Here is a 13,941-nt window from a genome sequence, read left to right as displayed (position 1 = left end):
AGTACTTGCCTTGAAGTGAGAGTACATGTGGCATTCTACTGGCACTCTAGGTATTTGGGGCATAGAGTAACCTCAATAACTGCAATTCTTTAAAATGCAAAGCTGCAGCTGCCAAAACTATATCTCTTACCTAAATCTATGCAAAGAAGGAAAAGTTTGGAAAGATTAATAGAAATTTAGTAGTATGGGAGACTTCTCCAGTAAATCTGTAATTACTGTTGTTCTAAGGGAAGATGGAAACTGACTGGCTGCAAATTAATCATTTGCTGTATCAGGAGTAGTATTACAAAAGTGCCTAGGGGCCCCATCCCAGATCAAGACCCCATCGTGCTAGGTGCTGTACAGGCACATAGTAAAAGACAGCCCCTGCCGTGAAGAGCTTACAGTCTAGACAGACAAAGCAAGGACATTTTCATCATAGTCCAAGTTAAAGCTTCGAGACATCACAACAGCAGCTAAAGAAGCCCGAAGATTCACACTGAAGACAGCTGGAAGCTAATGCAAAATAAATCACATTATGATAAAAAGAATAAAAGGCCCCCGAACAGAAACAGCCTGAGACGAGATCTTTAGACAGCTAAAGATGTCTATGATGAAAACTAAAAGCCAAGTTACTTTTGCCTAAAATATGCATTGTATAAATATATAATAATCCTGATGAAATAATAATCTCCAATTTGGTTGCCAAAAAGCTATTGTAAATCAATTTAGCTCCATCTGCTTCAATAGATCTATGCAGGTTCATACTAGCTAAGGATCTGGCACAGAGTAGTTTTTCAGTTCAGTAAAATAGATTGATCAGAAATTTTTCTTTTTTATTATTATTCATCATTTCATGCCTCTCTTTCTTGCTGCTAGACTGTGTGTTTAGCCTATTCTTGTGTTTGGTCAAGTGACGATGCCTTTCCATTACCCAAAATGTGCAAGGCAAACTGCAGTACTGTATTTACAGATGCTAAATGGCAGAAAGCATCATAGCAGCTGTCAAACTACAAAGTGAAGCATAATTCAAAGTCCTTCAGCTTTTACTGAGACAAATAATTTAAACAAGGAAGCAAATAATATCACAGAATGTAGCAAACAGTTTGTCATAAAATGAGCCAACTAAGCTATAGGTACCATGATAAAAATTAAAGATGTATTTCAACCAGTCTCATGCATATACTCATGCATATTAAGACAATAACTTTCCACGGCTAAAATATGATCATGTAGTCTCTATTTCATCAAAATCTGGTGAATTAGCTGCTCATGTAACTACTGCTCACTATATAATACTTTGCATTGTCAATACATAGCACCTTCCGTCCAAGGACAGGGTTGCCAGGTGTCCGGTTTTCGACGAGAACACTTGGTCGAAAAGCAACCCTGGTGGCTCCAATCAGCACCACTGACCAGGTCGTTAAAAGTCCAGTTGGTGCTAGGCTGGCAGGCTCCCCACTCAGCTTCGCACGGCTCTCGGAAGCAGCTAGCATGTCCCTCCAGCTTCGAGGCATAGGGATGGCCACGGGGGCTCCATGTGCTGCCTTCACTCAGAGCACCAGCTCTGCAGCTCCCATTGGCCATTGCTTCCTGGGAGCCACCTGAGGTAAGTGCCACCCAGAGCCTGCACCCCTCATCCCCTCCCATACTCCAACCTCTGCCCCAACCCTGAGCCCCTTCCTGCACTCTGAATCCCTTAACCCTGGCCCCAGCCCAGAGCTCCCTCCTGCACCCCAAACATCACATCCCTGACCCCACTCCATAGCCCATACCCCCAGCCTGAGTCCTCACTCCCTCTGCACCCTAAACCCCTGCCCAAGTCCAGAGCCCCCTCCTGCACCCCAAACCCCTCATCCCCAGTCTCATCCCTCCCACACCCCAACCCCCTGCCCCAGCCTGGAGCCCCCTCTGACACACAGAACCCCTCATTTCTGGACCCACCCCAGAGCCTGCACCTGCTCCCACACTCCAACCCCTGCCTGAGTGAAAATGAGCGAGTGAGTGAGGGTGAGGAAGAGCGGGCAACAGAGGCAGGGGGGGGGATGGAGTGAGCAGAGGTGGGGACTGAGCGGGGGCAGGGCCCTGGGAAAGGGGCAGGGCAGGGGTGTCTGGTTTTCTGCAATTAGAAAGTTGGCAACCCAATCCAAGGATCACAAAGCATATTACAAACATTTATGAAAGAAGCTTTTCCAAACCTCTGGAGATAGGAAAGCATTACTGTCCCCTTTTTACCATCTGGTAAACTGACTTGCAGATAGGTTAAGTGACTTAGATACCTGAGCCCTGAATAGAATCCAGGTTCCCTGGGTCCCACTCCTGTTCCTTAATCACCTTCCTCTTAGTAGAGCACCTAATCAAGCACATCTTTTTTATATCCTCCAACTATAAACACTAGTTGTGCGTGAAGATTTCAATCTCACCTTAACCCACAATATAGAATAGGGACATTTCAGTATCTTTAAAAGCAATGAAGAATTTTTAAAAAAATTTGAATTTTCAAAAGGACTTTAATCTCTTAAATGTCTTGAGAGAATGTAACCAAGGAGTTACTTATTGCCCATTCTATTCTTCAGTACACTTCATAGTCAGTCAGATTTCTTTATGGTCTCTAAAGGCCTGATCTAGCTCCCACTGAAATTCTTCCATGAACTTCAGTGAGAATTGGACTGGATCTGAAGTCACCTTCACTAAATATACTCAAGATGTAGAGTCAGAATTCTGATCTCCTCTCTTGCACCATTTATATTTACTAGTGTCCCCATGTTTTTCAGGCACTAGAAGGCTAAACATTAGTGTAGTTCTTCTTAAAACACTGCATTGAAGAAGTCAAGTGACAAATTGATGAGTACTACCTGTCTTAAATACGGCAACAGTGCTACCAAGTAGCCAAAACACAACCAGCCACTCTGGCCTTTATTTGACCTAGGAAGCACTTTTTCAACTTCTCCCATCAGACCTTTTCTGGATTTATCTTACCTCCTTGCCTTTTGATTACTAACCCCCTGTCATAAACAGATAGCTAAGGGTTAATGTTCTTTTACCTGGAAAGGAGTAACCTGAAACACCTGACCAGAGGACCAATCAGGAAACAAGACTTTTTCAAATCTGGGTGGAGGGAAGTTTGTGTGTGAGTCCCTTGTATTGTGTCTGTCCCTCTCGGCTATGGGAAGGATTTTTCTGTCTTCTCCTTTCTAATCTTCTGTTTCCCAGTTGTAAGTACAGAAAGGACAGTGGTTTATATGTTTTGTTTTGTTTTTTGTATTTACATGTGTGTAGTTGCTGGAGTGTTTTGAATTGTGTTCTTTTTGAATAAGGCTGTTTATTCATATTTCTTTTAAGCAATTGACCCTGTATTTGTCACCTTAATACAGAGAGACCATTTTTATGTATTTTTTCTTCCTTTTTATATAAAGCTTTCTTTTTAAGACCTGTTGGAGTTTTTCTTTAGTGGGGAACTCCAGGGAATTGAGTCTGTAGCTCACCAGGGAATTGGTGGGAGGAAGAAGTCAGGGGGAAATCTGTGTGTGTTAGATTTACTAGCCTGACTTTGCATACCCTCTGGGTGAGGGAGGAAGAGGAGAGATTAGCTCTCTCTCGGTACTTGTGTTTTCCAGGACTGGAAATAGGGAGGGTGGAGTTCCTCTGTTTAGATTCACGGAGCTTGCTTCTGTATATCAAGAAAGATGTGGAGAAATTGGAGAGGGTCCAGAGAAGAGCAACGAGAATGATTAAAGGTCTTGAGAACATGTCCTATGAAGGAAGGCTGAAGGAATTGGGTTTGTTTAGTTTGGAAAAGAGAAGACTGAGAGGGGACATGATAGCAGTTTTCAGGTATCTAAAAGGGTGTCATCAGGAGGAGGGAGAAAACTTGTTCACCTTAGCCTCCAATGATAGAACAAGAAGCAATGAGCTTAAACTGCAGCAAGGGAGATTTAGGTTGGACATTAGGAAAAAGTTCCTAACTGTCAGGGTAGTTAAACACTGGAATAAATTGCCTAGGGAAGTTGTGGAATCTCCATCTCTGGAGATATTTAAGAGTAGGTTAGATAAATGTCTATTAGGGATGGTCTAGACAGTATTTGGTCCTGCCATGAGGGCAGGGGACTGGACTCAATGACCTCTCGAGGTCCCTTCCAGTCCTAGAGTCTATGAGTCTATATCTCTCCAGGAACTCAGGGAGGGAACACCTGGAGAGGGGAAGGGAAATGGTTTATTCCCCTTTGTTGTGAGACTCAAGGAATTTGGGTCTTTGGGGTCCCCAGGGAAGGTTTTGGGGGGGGACCAGAGTGCCCCAAAACACTCTAATTTTTTGGGTGCTGGCAGCTTTACCAGGTCCAAGCTGGTAACTAAGCTTGGAGGTTTTCATGCTAACACCCATATTTTGGACGCTAAGGTCCAAATCTGGGAATTATGTTATGACATGGTGTGCAGCGTTGTGGGATAGATAGAATCCAGAAGCCAGTAGGAATATTATATTTTTCTTTTCTCTGCTAGGGGTTTTTAAGCAGAGAGGGTTTGGTTTTAAAAGGAACCAGAGAGAATTTTTTTTTCTGGTCTCTCTTGCAGTTTTGGCTTGCATATTAAGCAAGGAACCATTAAGGAACTATTACGGGTCTTTTGTCACACAATAGCACTCCCATTGTGAGACAAGTATCCAGCAATACACATGCAAATAAAGTGGTTTTTCTGGTTTACTTTACATTTAAAAGATTAGCTAGAGGAAAAAAGGGGGAAAGGCACTATTGCTAGGCAGAACCCAGGAGGCAACAGAGAACCTGAAGTTCAGAAGATAAACACTGGAGGGCACCCCAACACAAGAAAACTGGATGTCACGAAAACCAGACGCAGTACAGCTCGAAGCAATGGAAAAAAAGATAGAACTGCTCAGAACACAGATGGCCAGAGATGAGGCAACTCACAAACAAGAGATGGAAAGGCTACAAAAACAAGAAGAAGCCAAAAATGCAGCCCACCAGCGAGACATGGAAAAACAACAAAAAGAAAGTGAAGAGAAGGAAAAACAGAGAAAACATGAACAGGACTTAGCGCAGGCTGGGCAGCATGCGCCAGCCAATCCTAACAACCCTTCGCCAATTATGGTTCCACATCACAGGAAATTTCCCACCTACAAGGCAGGTGATGACATCGAGGCCTTCTTGGAAAATTTTGAAAGAGCCTGTCTTGGGTACAGCATCCCTGAAGACCAGTACATGGTAGAATTGAGGCCACAGCTCAGTGGACCTTTAGCAGAGGTGGTGGCTGAAATGCCTAAGGAGCAAATGAACGACTATAAACTTTTCAAACCAAGGCCAGATACAGAATGGGATAACCCCGGATCATGCCCGTCGGCGTTTCAGAACCCAAAAGTGGAAACCAGATGTGTCATTTCCCAAACACGCCTACTACGTTGGGAAAAATTATGAGGCCTGGATATCAGGACACAATGTTAAATCCTTGGAAGAACTGCACCTCCTCATACAAATGGAGCAGTTCTTGGATGGTGTTCCTGAGGACATAACACGGTACATACAAGATGGAAAACCCAAAAATCTCACTGAGGCGGGGGAGATTGGAGCCAGATGGATGGAAGTGGCAGAAAGCAAGAAAGCTACTGTCAAGGGGAACGAATACCCCAGGGGGCACACTGACCATAAACCCTACAACCGAGGACAGCCAAAGACGCCACCTACAACCCAAGAAAAGCCACAGACGCCCTATTATTCCACCTCACCAGTCTCCAGTAACTCACCTCGACCCAGTGACCAGTCAGATGGAAGATGCTTTAAGTGTAATGAACTGGGACATATCAAGGCCAACTGCCCAAAGAACGCCAACCGAGTGCAGTTCATTACACCACCATCACACCAAAGATCCCCAGGCCCAGATGCCTCTCAAATACCCTTGGAGTGAAGGGAAATTTGAGAGTGGGCGGAAAGAAGGTTACTGCGTGGAGAGACATGGGGGCACAAGTGTCAGCTATCCACCAATCCTTCGTAGACCCCAAATTCATCAACCCAAAGGCCCAAGTGACAATTTACCCCTTCATGTCACAAGCTGTAGACTTGCCTACAGCTAAACTGCCTGTCCAGTACAAAGGCTGGTCAGGAATGTGGACTTTTGCAGTTTATGACAACTATCCCATCCCCATGCTACTGGGGGAAGACTTGGCCAACCAGGTGAAGCAGGTCAAGCGAGTGGGAATGGTTACACGTAGCCAAACCAGGCAAGCTTCCAGACCCATTCCTGTTCCTGAGCCGTCCACAGGGGCCCCGTCTGTGTTACCAGAGACCCAGACAAAGGTAGTGGACCCGGATTCCATGCCAACCACTGAAACAGCCACAGCACCTCCAGTCCCAGGCCCGGAACTGGAACAGCAACCAGCACCAGCAATTGCAACCACATCTTCAAACTCAACGCCAGAGGGCGCCAGCGAGCCAGAACTAGCAGAAGCAACAGACAGCCATACCCAAAAGGCTCAGCCAGAGCCTGAAATACCCTCAGGTGCACCAGCGGGGAGCAGTTCACCAGCAACGGAAACAACCCCATCACCTACATTGCTTGCAGAGGGACCAAGTCCAAGTCCCCAGTCTGAGGAAGAACTGGTGACCCCAGCCTCAAGGGAACAGTTCCAGACTGAGCAGGAAGCAGATGACAGCCTTCAGAAAGCATGGGCGGCGGCACGGAGCACCCCACCGCCTCTCAGCTCTTCTAATCGATCCTGGTTTGTTATAGACCAAGGACTTTTATACAAGGAGATTCTTTCTGGTGGACACCAGGAAGAATGGCAGCCGCAAAAACAGTTGGTGGTTCCAACTAAGTACCGGGGGAAGCTCTTAAGCTTAGCCCATGATCATCCCAGTGGCCATGCTGGGGTGAACAGAACCAAGGACCGGTTGGGGAAGTCCTTCCACTGGGAGGGGATGGGCAAGGATTTTGCCAAGTATGTCCGGTCTTGTGAGGTACGCCAAAGAGTGGGAAACCCCCAAGACCAGGTCAAGGCCCCTCTCCAGCCACTCCCCATAATTGAGGTCCCATTTCAGCGAGTAGCTGTGGATATTCTGGGTCCTTTCCCAAAAAAGACACCCAGAGGAAAGCAGTATGTACTGACTTTCGTGGACTTTGCTACCCGATGGCTGGAAGCAGTAGCTCTAGGCAACACCAGGGCTAACACTGTGTGCCTGGCCCTAACAGACATTTTTGCCAGAGTAGGTTGGCCCTCCGACATCCTTACAGATTCAGGATCTAATTTCCTGGCAGGGACCATGCAAAAACTGTGGGAAACTCATGGGGTGAACCACTTGGTTGCCACCCCGTACCAACATCAAACCAATGGCCTGGTGGAAAGGTTTAATGGAACTTTGGGGGCCATGATACATAAATTCGTCAACGAATACTCCAATAATTGGGACCTAGTGTTGCAGCAGTTGCTGTTTGCCTACAGGGCTGTACCACATCCCAGTTTAGGGTTTTCACCGTTTGAACTTGTGTATGGTCACGAGGTTAAGGGGCCATTACAATTGGTGAAGCAGCAATGGGAGGGGTTTACCCCTTCTCCAGGGACTAACATTCTGGACTTTGTAAGCAACCTACAAAACATCCTCCGACACTCCTTAGCCCTTGCTAAAGAAAACCTAAAGGATGCTCAGGAAGAGCAAAAGGCCTGGTATGACAAACATACCAGAGAACGTTCCTTCAAGGTAGGAGACCAGGTTATGGTCTTGAAGGCGCAACAGGCCCATAAGATGGAAGCATCATGGGAAGGGCCATTCACCGTCCAAGAGTGCCTGGGAACTGTAAATTACCTCATAGCATTTCCCAATTCCTCACTAAAGCCCAGAGTGTACCATGTTAATTCTCTCAAGCCTTTCTATTCCAGAGACTTACAGGTTTGTCAGTTTACAGTCCAGGGAGATGATGCTGAGTGGCCTGACGGTGTCTACTATGACTGGAAAAAAGACGGCGGTGTGGAAGAGGTGAACCTCTCAACCACCCTGGAACGTCTGCAGCGGCGACAAATCAAGGAACTGTGCACTAGCTTCGCCCCATTGTTCTCAACCACCCCAGGATGGACTGAACGGGCATACCACTCCATTGACACAGGTAATGCTCACTCGATTAGAACCCCACCCTACCGGGTGTCTCCTCATGCCCAAGCTGCTATAGAACGGGAGATCCAGAACATGCTACAGATGGGTATAATCCGCTCATCTACCAATGCATGGGCATCTCCAGTGGTTCTGGTACCCAAACCAGATGGGGAAATACGCTTTTGCGTGGACTACCGTAAGCTAAATGCGGTAACTCGTCCGGACAACTATCCAATGCCACGCACCGATGAGCTATTGGAGAAGTTGGGACGTGCCCAGTTCATCTATACAATAGACTTAACCAAGGAGTACTGGCAAGTACCGCTAGATGAACCTGCCAAGGAAAGGTCAGCATTCGTCACCCATGCAGGGGTGTATGAATTTAATGTCCTTCCTTTCGGCCTTCAAAATGCACCCGCCACCTTCCAGAGGCTGGTAGATGGTCTACTAGCAGGACTGGGAGAATATGCAGTTGCCTACCTCGATGATGTGGCCAATTTTTCAGACTCCTGGCCCGAACACCTACTACACCTGGAAAAGGTCTTTGAGCGCATCAGGCAGGCCGGACTAACTGTTAAGGCCAAAAAGTGTCAAATAGGCCAAAACAGAGTGACTTACCTGGGGCACCAGGTGGGTCGAGGAACCATAAACCCCCTACAGGCCAAGGTGGATGCTATCCAAAAGTGGCCTGTCTCAAAGTCAAAGAAACAAGTTCAATCCTTCTTAGGCTTGGCCGGGTACTACAGGCGATTTGTAGCACACTACAGCCAAATTGCTGCCCCACTGACCGACCTGACCAAAAAGACCCAGCCAAATGCACTTAAGTGGACTGATGAGTGTCAAAAGGCCTTTACCCAACTTAAGGCAACGCTCATGTCTGACCCTGTACTCAGGGCCCCGAACTTTGACAAGCCATTCCTAGTAACCACGGATGCATCTGAGCGTGGTATAGGAGCAGTGCTCATGCAGGAAGCAACAGATCACAACTTCCATCCTGTCGTGTTTCTCAGCAAGAAACTGTCTGAGAGGGAAAGTCACTGGTCAGTCAGTGAAAAGGAATGCTATGCCATTGTGTACGCCCTGAAAAAGCTACGCCATATGTTTGGGGACGGCGGTTCCAACTACAAACTGACCATGCTGCACTAAAGTGGCTTCATACTGCCAAGGGGAACAACAAGAAACTTCTTCGTTGGAGTTTAGCTCTCCAAGATTTTGATTTTGAAATTCAACACATTTCAGGAGCTTCTAACAAAGTAGCTGATGCTCTCTCCCGTGAGAGTTTCCCAGAATCCAATAGTTAAAAAATGTTCTAAAATGTAAAAGTCTGTTAGTTATATACTTAGTGGTATATGTAAAGGTGCATGTGTTGTATTAATCTGTTTATTTTAAAGTTTTAGGAGGAAATCGCTGCCAGTGAGGTTCCCCACTGTCTGCAATTTGGGGGGCGTGTCATAAACAGATAGCTAAGGGTTAATGTTCTTTTACCTGGAAAGGAGTAACCTGAAACACCTGACCAGAGGACCAATCAGGAAACAAGACTTTTTCAAATCTGGGTGGAGGGAAGTTTGTGTGTGAGTCCTTTGTCTTGTGTCTGTCCCTCTCGGCTATGGGAAGGATTTTTCTGTCTTCTCCTTTCTAATCTTCTGTTTCCCAGTTGTAAGTACAGAAAGGATAGTGGTTTATATGTTTTTTTTTTTTTTGTATTTACATGTGTGTAGTTGCTGGAGTGTTTTGAATTGTGTTCTTTTTGAATAAGGCTGTTTATTCATATTTCTTTTAAGCAACTGACCCTGTATTTGTCACCTTAATACAGAGAGACCATTTTTATGTATTTTTTCTTCCTTTTTATATAAAGCTTTCTTTTTAAGACCTGTTGGAGTTTTTCTTTAGTGGGGAACTCCAGGGAATTGAGTCTGTAGCTCACCAGGGAATTGGTGGGAGGAAGAAGTCAGGGGGAAATCTGTGTGTGTTAGATTTACTAGCCTGACTTTGCATACCCTCTGGGTGAGGGAGGAAGAGGAGAGATTAGCTCTCTCTCGGTACTTGTGTTTTCCAGGACTGGAAATAGGGAGGGTGGAGTTCCTCTGTTTAGATTCACGGAGCTTGCTTCTGTATATCTCTCCAGGAACCCAGGGAGGGAACATCTGGAGGGGGGAAGGGAAATGGTTTATTCCCCTTTGTTGTGAGACTCAAGGAATTTGGGTCTTTGGGGTTCCCAGGGAAGGTTTTTGGGGGGACCAGAGTGCCCCAAAACACTCTAATTTTTTGGGTGGTGGCAGCTTTACCAGGTCCAAGCTGGTAACTAAGCTTGGAGGTTTTCATGCTAACATCCATAGTTTGGACGCCAAGGTCCAAATCTGGGAATTATGTTATGACACCCCCAAAAACCAATCTTTCTAAAGTAATCCCTACAAGATGCAGGCTCAGAAATGTCAATATTTAACTTCAAAATTTTCACAGGATGTGACAGATTGTTACTTAGGCTCATATATTGATTATTCTTAATCAATACACACAACTCCCATTGAAATCAAATTGAGTCCTTTCATGGATCAAGGGCCTTCCAGGGGGCCTGAGGGTGCTAAAAAGCTCCTGCCAGATAGATTTAGTGTATTTGTTTTTAATTTAAATTTTAGAAATATTCTTAGAAATTATAATTGTTAGATAAGTGAAAGCAAGGAGATATTTACCAATAATGTTAAAATACAGCACTTTACTAGCTTATTAAATATTAATAAACTACTGATTTAGTGGTACAGTATTTCTGTAGTTATGCCTTATAATTAGATTGCTTAAGAGACTAGTTTGTTTATCTAGAAAAGATGCTACATGTAAGAGCTGAACCCATACATCTAAATCTGCCAAACTCTAAATGTGAGACCAGAAGCTAAAATGAAGGACGCACAAACATAAGAAAACAAGAATGTCCATGCTGGGTCAGACTAAAGGTCCATCCAGCCCAGTATCCCATCTACCGACAGTGGCCAATGCCAGGTGCCCCAGAGAGAGTGAACCTAACAGGTAATGATCAAGTGATTGCTCTCCTGCCATCCATCTCCACTCTCTGACAAACAGAGGCTAGGGACACCATTCCTTAGCCATTAACTTAACATCCATGAATGTTTCTAGTTCTCCTTTAAACCCTATTATAGTCCTAGCCTTCACAACCTCCTCAGGTAAGGAGTTCCACAGGTTGACTGTGCGCTGTGTGAAGAACTTCCTTTTATTTGTTTTAAACCTGCTGCCTGTTAATTTCATTTGATGGCTCCTAGTTCTTATATTATGGAACAAGTAAACAACTTTTCCTTATTCACTTTCTCCACACCACTCATGATTTTATAAACCTCTATCGTATCCCCCCTTAGTCTCCTCTTTTCCAAGCTGAAAAGTCTGAGCCTCTTTAATCTCTCCTCATAAGGCACCCATTCCAAACCCCTAATCATGTTAGTTGCCCTTTTCTGAACTTTTTATAATGCCAGTATATATTTTTTGAAATGAGGAGACCACATCTGTACGCAGTATTCAAGATGTGGCCATACCATCAATTTATATAAGGGCAATAAGATATTCTCCATCTTATTCTCTATCCCTTTTTGAATGATTTCTAACATCCTGTTTGACTTTTTGACTGCCGCTGCCCACTGCATGGACATCTTCAGAGAACTATATACGATGACTCCAAGATCTCTTTCCTGATTAGTAGCTAAATTAGCCCCCATTATATTGTATGTATAGTTGGGGTTATTTCTTCCAATGTGCATTACTTTACATTTATCCACATTAAATTTCATTTGCCATTTTGTTGCCCAATCACTTTGTTTTGTGAGATCTTTTTGAAGTTCTTCACAGTCTGCTTTGGTCTTAACTATCTTGAGCAGTTTAGTATCATCTGCAAACTTTGCCATCTCACTTTCTACCCCTTTCTCCAGATCATTTATGAATAAGTTGAATAGGATTGGTCCTAGGACTGACCCTTGGGGAACACCACTAGTTACCCCTCTCCATTCTGAGAATTTACCACTAATTCCCACCCTTTGGTTCCCTGTCTTTTAACCAGTTCTCAATCCATGAAAGGACCTTCCCTCTTATCCCAGGACAACTTAATTTACATAAGAGCCTTTGGTGAGGGACCTTGTCAAAGGCTTTCTAGAAATCTAAGTACACTATGTCCACTGGATTCCCCTTGTCCACGTTTGTTGACCCCTTCAAAGAACTCTAGTAGATTAGTAAAATATGATTTTCCTTTACAGAAACCATGTTGACTTTTGCCTAACAAGTTATGTTCTTCTATGTGTCTAACAATTTTATTCTTTACTAAAAATAAGTATACAGCAATCTTGTGCTAGATAGTTTTGACAAACAGCATTTTCTTCAGCTTCTGTTCAAAACTCAGCATTCCTGTTATGTGAATGGGCTAGACTTATACAAGAGGCATTTGAATATTTGTGTTTTGCATTAAATATTCATTTATTTCTCATATTCTATATCTGTGCTGAACTTCAAAATTTACTTTTTCATACCAAGATGTCTTAAAACTTCAAAATAAGTTAGAATTAATAAGTGGCTCAAGACCACCAATCTTATTTGTAACATAGTAGCTTTCCACCTCTCTGAGCTAATCTCTAACACTCTCTATTACTCAGAAAATCAGACACAAACCATATTCATTTAGAAGGCATTTTTAAATTAGCCATATTAAAAATCATGCTTAAATTATGTTCTAAATTGACAGGGAGCCATAAAACTGTGCAGGTCTGGATCTTTCTGATCCATATCTTTTCCTTTTAAAAAGAACAAAATTATACAGAGTTTCAAATTATGAGGTTTTTCAAACTTTGCAGATAACATTTTCCTTGTTAAACCACAGTGAATTTAATGTATAGATTCATAGAAACGTAGGGAAGGGTTGGCAGGGACCTCAAGAGGTCATCTGATAGTCCAGCCCTTGCACTGAGACAGGATCATTTGATTAGCTGACAGGACGAGAGGATATTCTGACTTAGCTGGCTTTAGGAATATTATTATTCTTTTATTGGATTCAGCTTTCCTGGTGGTTTCACGTTTGAACCAAGAAACCCCCTAGTAAGTATGTAATATCAGCAATCATTAGTTTGAGCAGCATCTTTGTGCCACACTTCCCTTCACTGGAATTTAGCAATATGAAATATAACTGCATTAATATATTACCAGCTTTGAACTCTTTAAACAAAAACAGCTGCCACAATAAGTCCCAGTCTTAGCGCAGTAGTATTCACGTGTTTAGTCTATCAGTTTCTTTAGGAAGACTGCCAAAGACTCAGAGCCTTGCAGTGACATCTCTTCTGGTGAAAGCTGTATGTGAAATCTGATCAAGACTTGAGTGATTTTTCTGGGTCCAGAAACGCTAAACCTCTAAGGTCTCTCTCATGTTTTGTTGCCATATACTTCTACTCAAAAATCAGAGGAGAAGCACTAAGCAGTCCCTTACCCTAGTCTGATAAAACAACACAGAGCATCCATCTCCTAAGCATAGTGCAAAATATACAATAAAACTTTCCCACAGCCACTGATCAATGTCTAAACGATTTTTAGACACAAACTAATACATGGGCTCTCTTTAAATGTTCACTCATTCAGCGTGACGATGAATGAAGATCTTTAGTTCTAATTTAACCATTAAAACTAGTCTCTCCTACAGTTTGGCTACTGCCACAGCAGCCTCAGAGGCTCATCACAAGGTTGAAATGCTCATGTGCTGTTTATTACTTGTGCTGCACTGTCATGGGGCATCGCAAGCACAAGCTGCTTCCTGCCAAATAAGAGCTCTGGGGTGATAATTTGATCCGCCCTGTTGAATCAAGGGGTCGTCCCCTTTCTCACAGCCCTGTTTGGG

At 43.9% G+C, this 13,941-nt stretch overlaps 1 protein-coding gene across 7 annotated transcripts in view; it reads right to left on the bottom strand.

Annotated features, from left to right (window-relative positions):
* Positions 1-13,941, bottom strand: part of PDZD2 (PDZ domain containing 2) — a 210,946-nt gene that overhangs the window by 90,314 nt on the left and 106,691 nt on the right. The gene's annotated exons all lie outside the window — the stretch shown is intronic.

The sequence above is a fragment of the Gopherus evgoodei genome, chromosome 6 (assembly GCF_007399415.2).
Source record: "Gopherus evgoodei ecotype Sinaloan lineage chromosome 6, rGopEvg1_v1.p, whole genome shotgun sequence".
Lineage (NCBI taxonomy): Eukaryota > Metazoa > Chordata > Testudines > Testudinidae > Gopherus > Gopherus evgoodei.
This window is presented reverse-complemented; position numbering and strand designations above follow the sequence as displayed.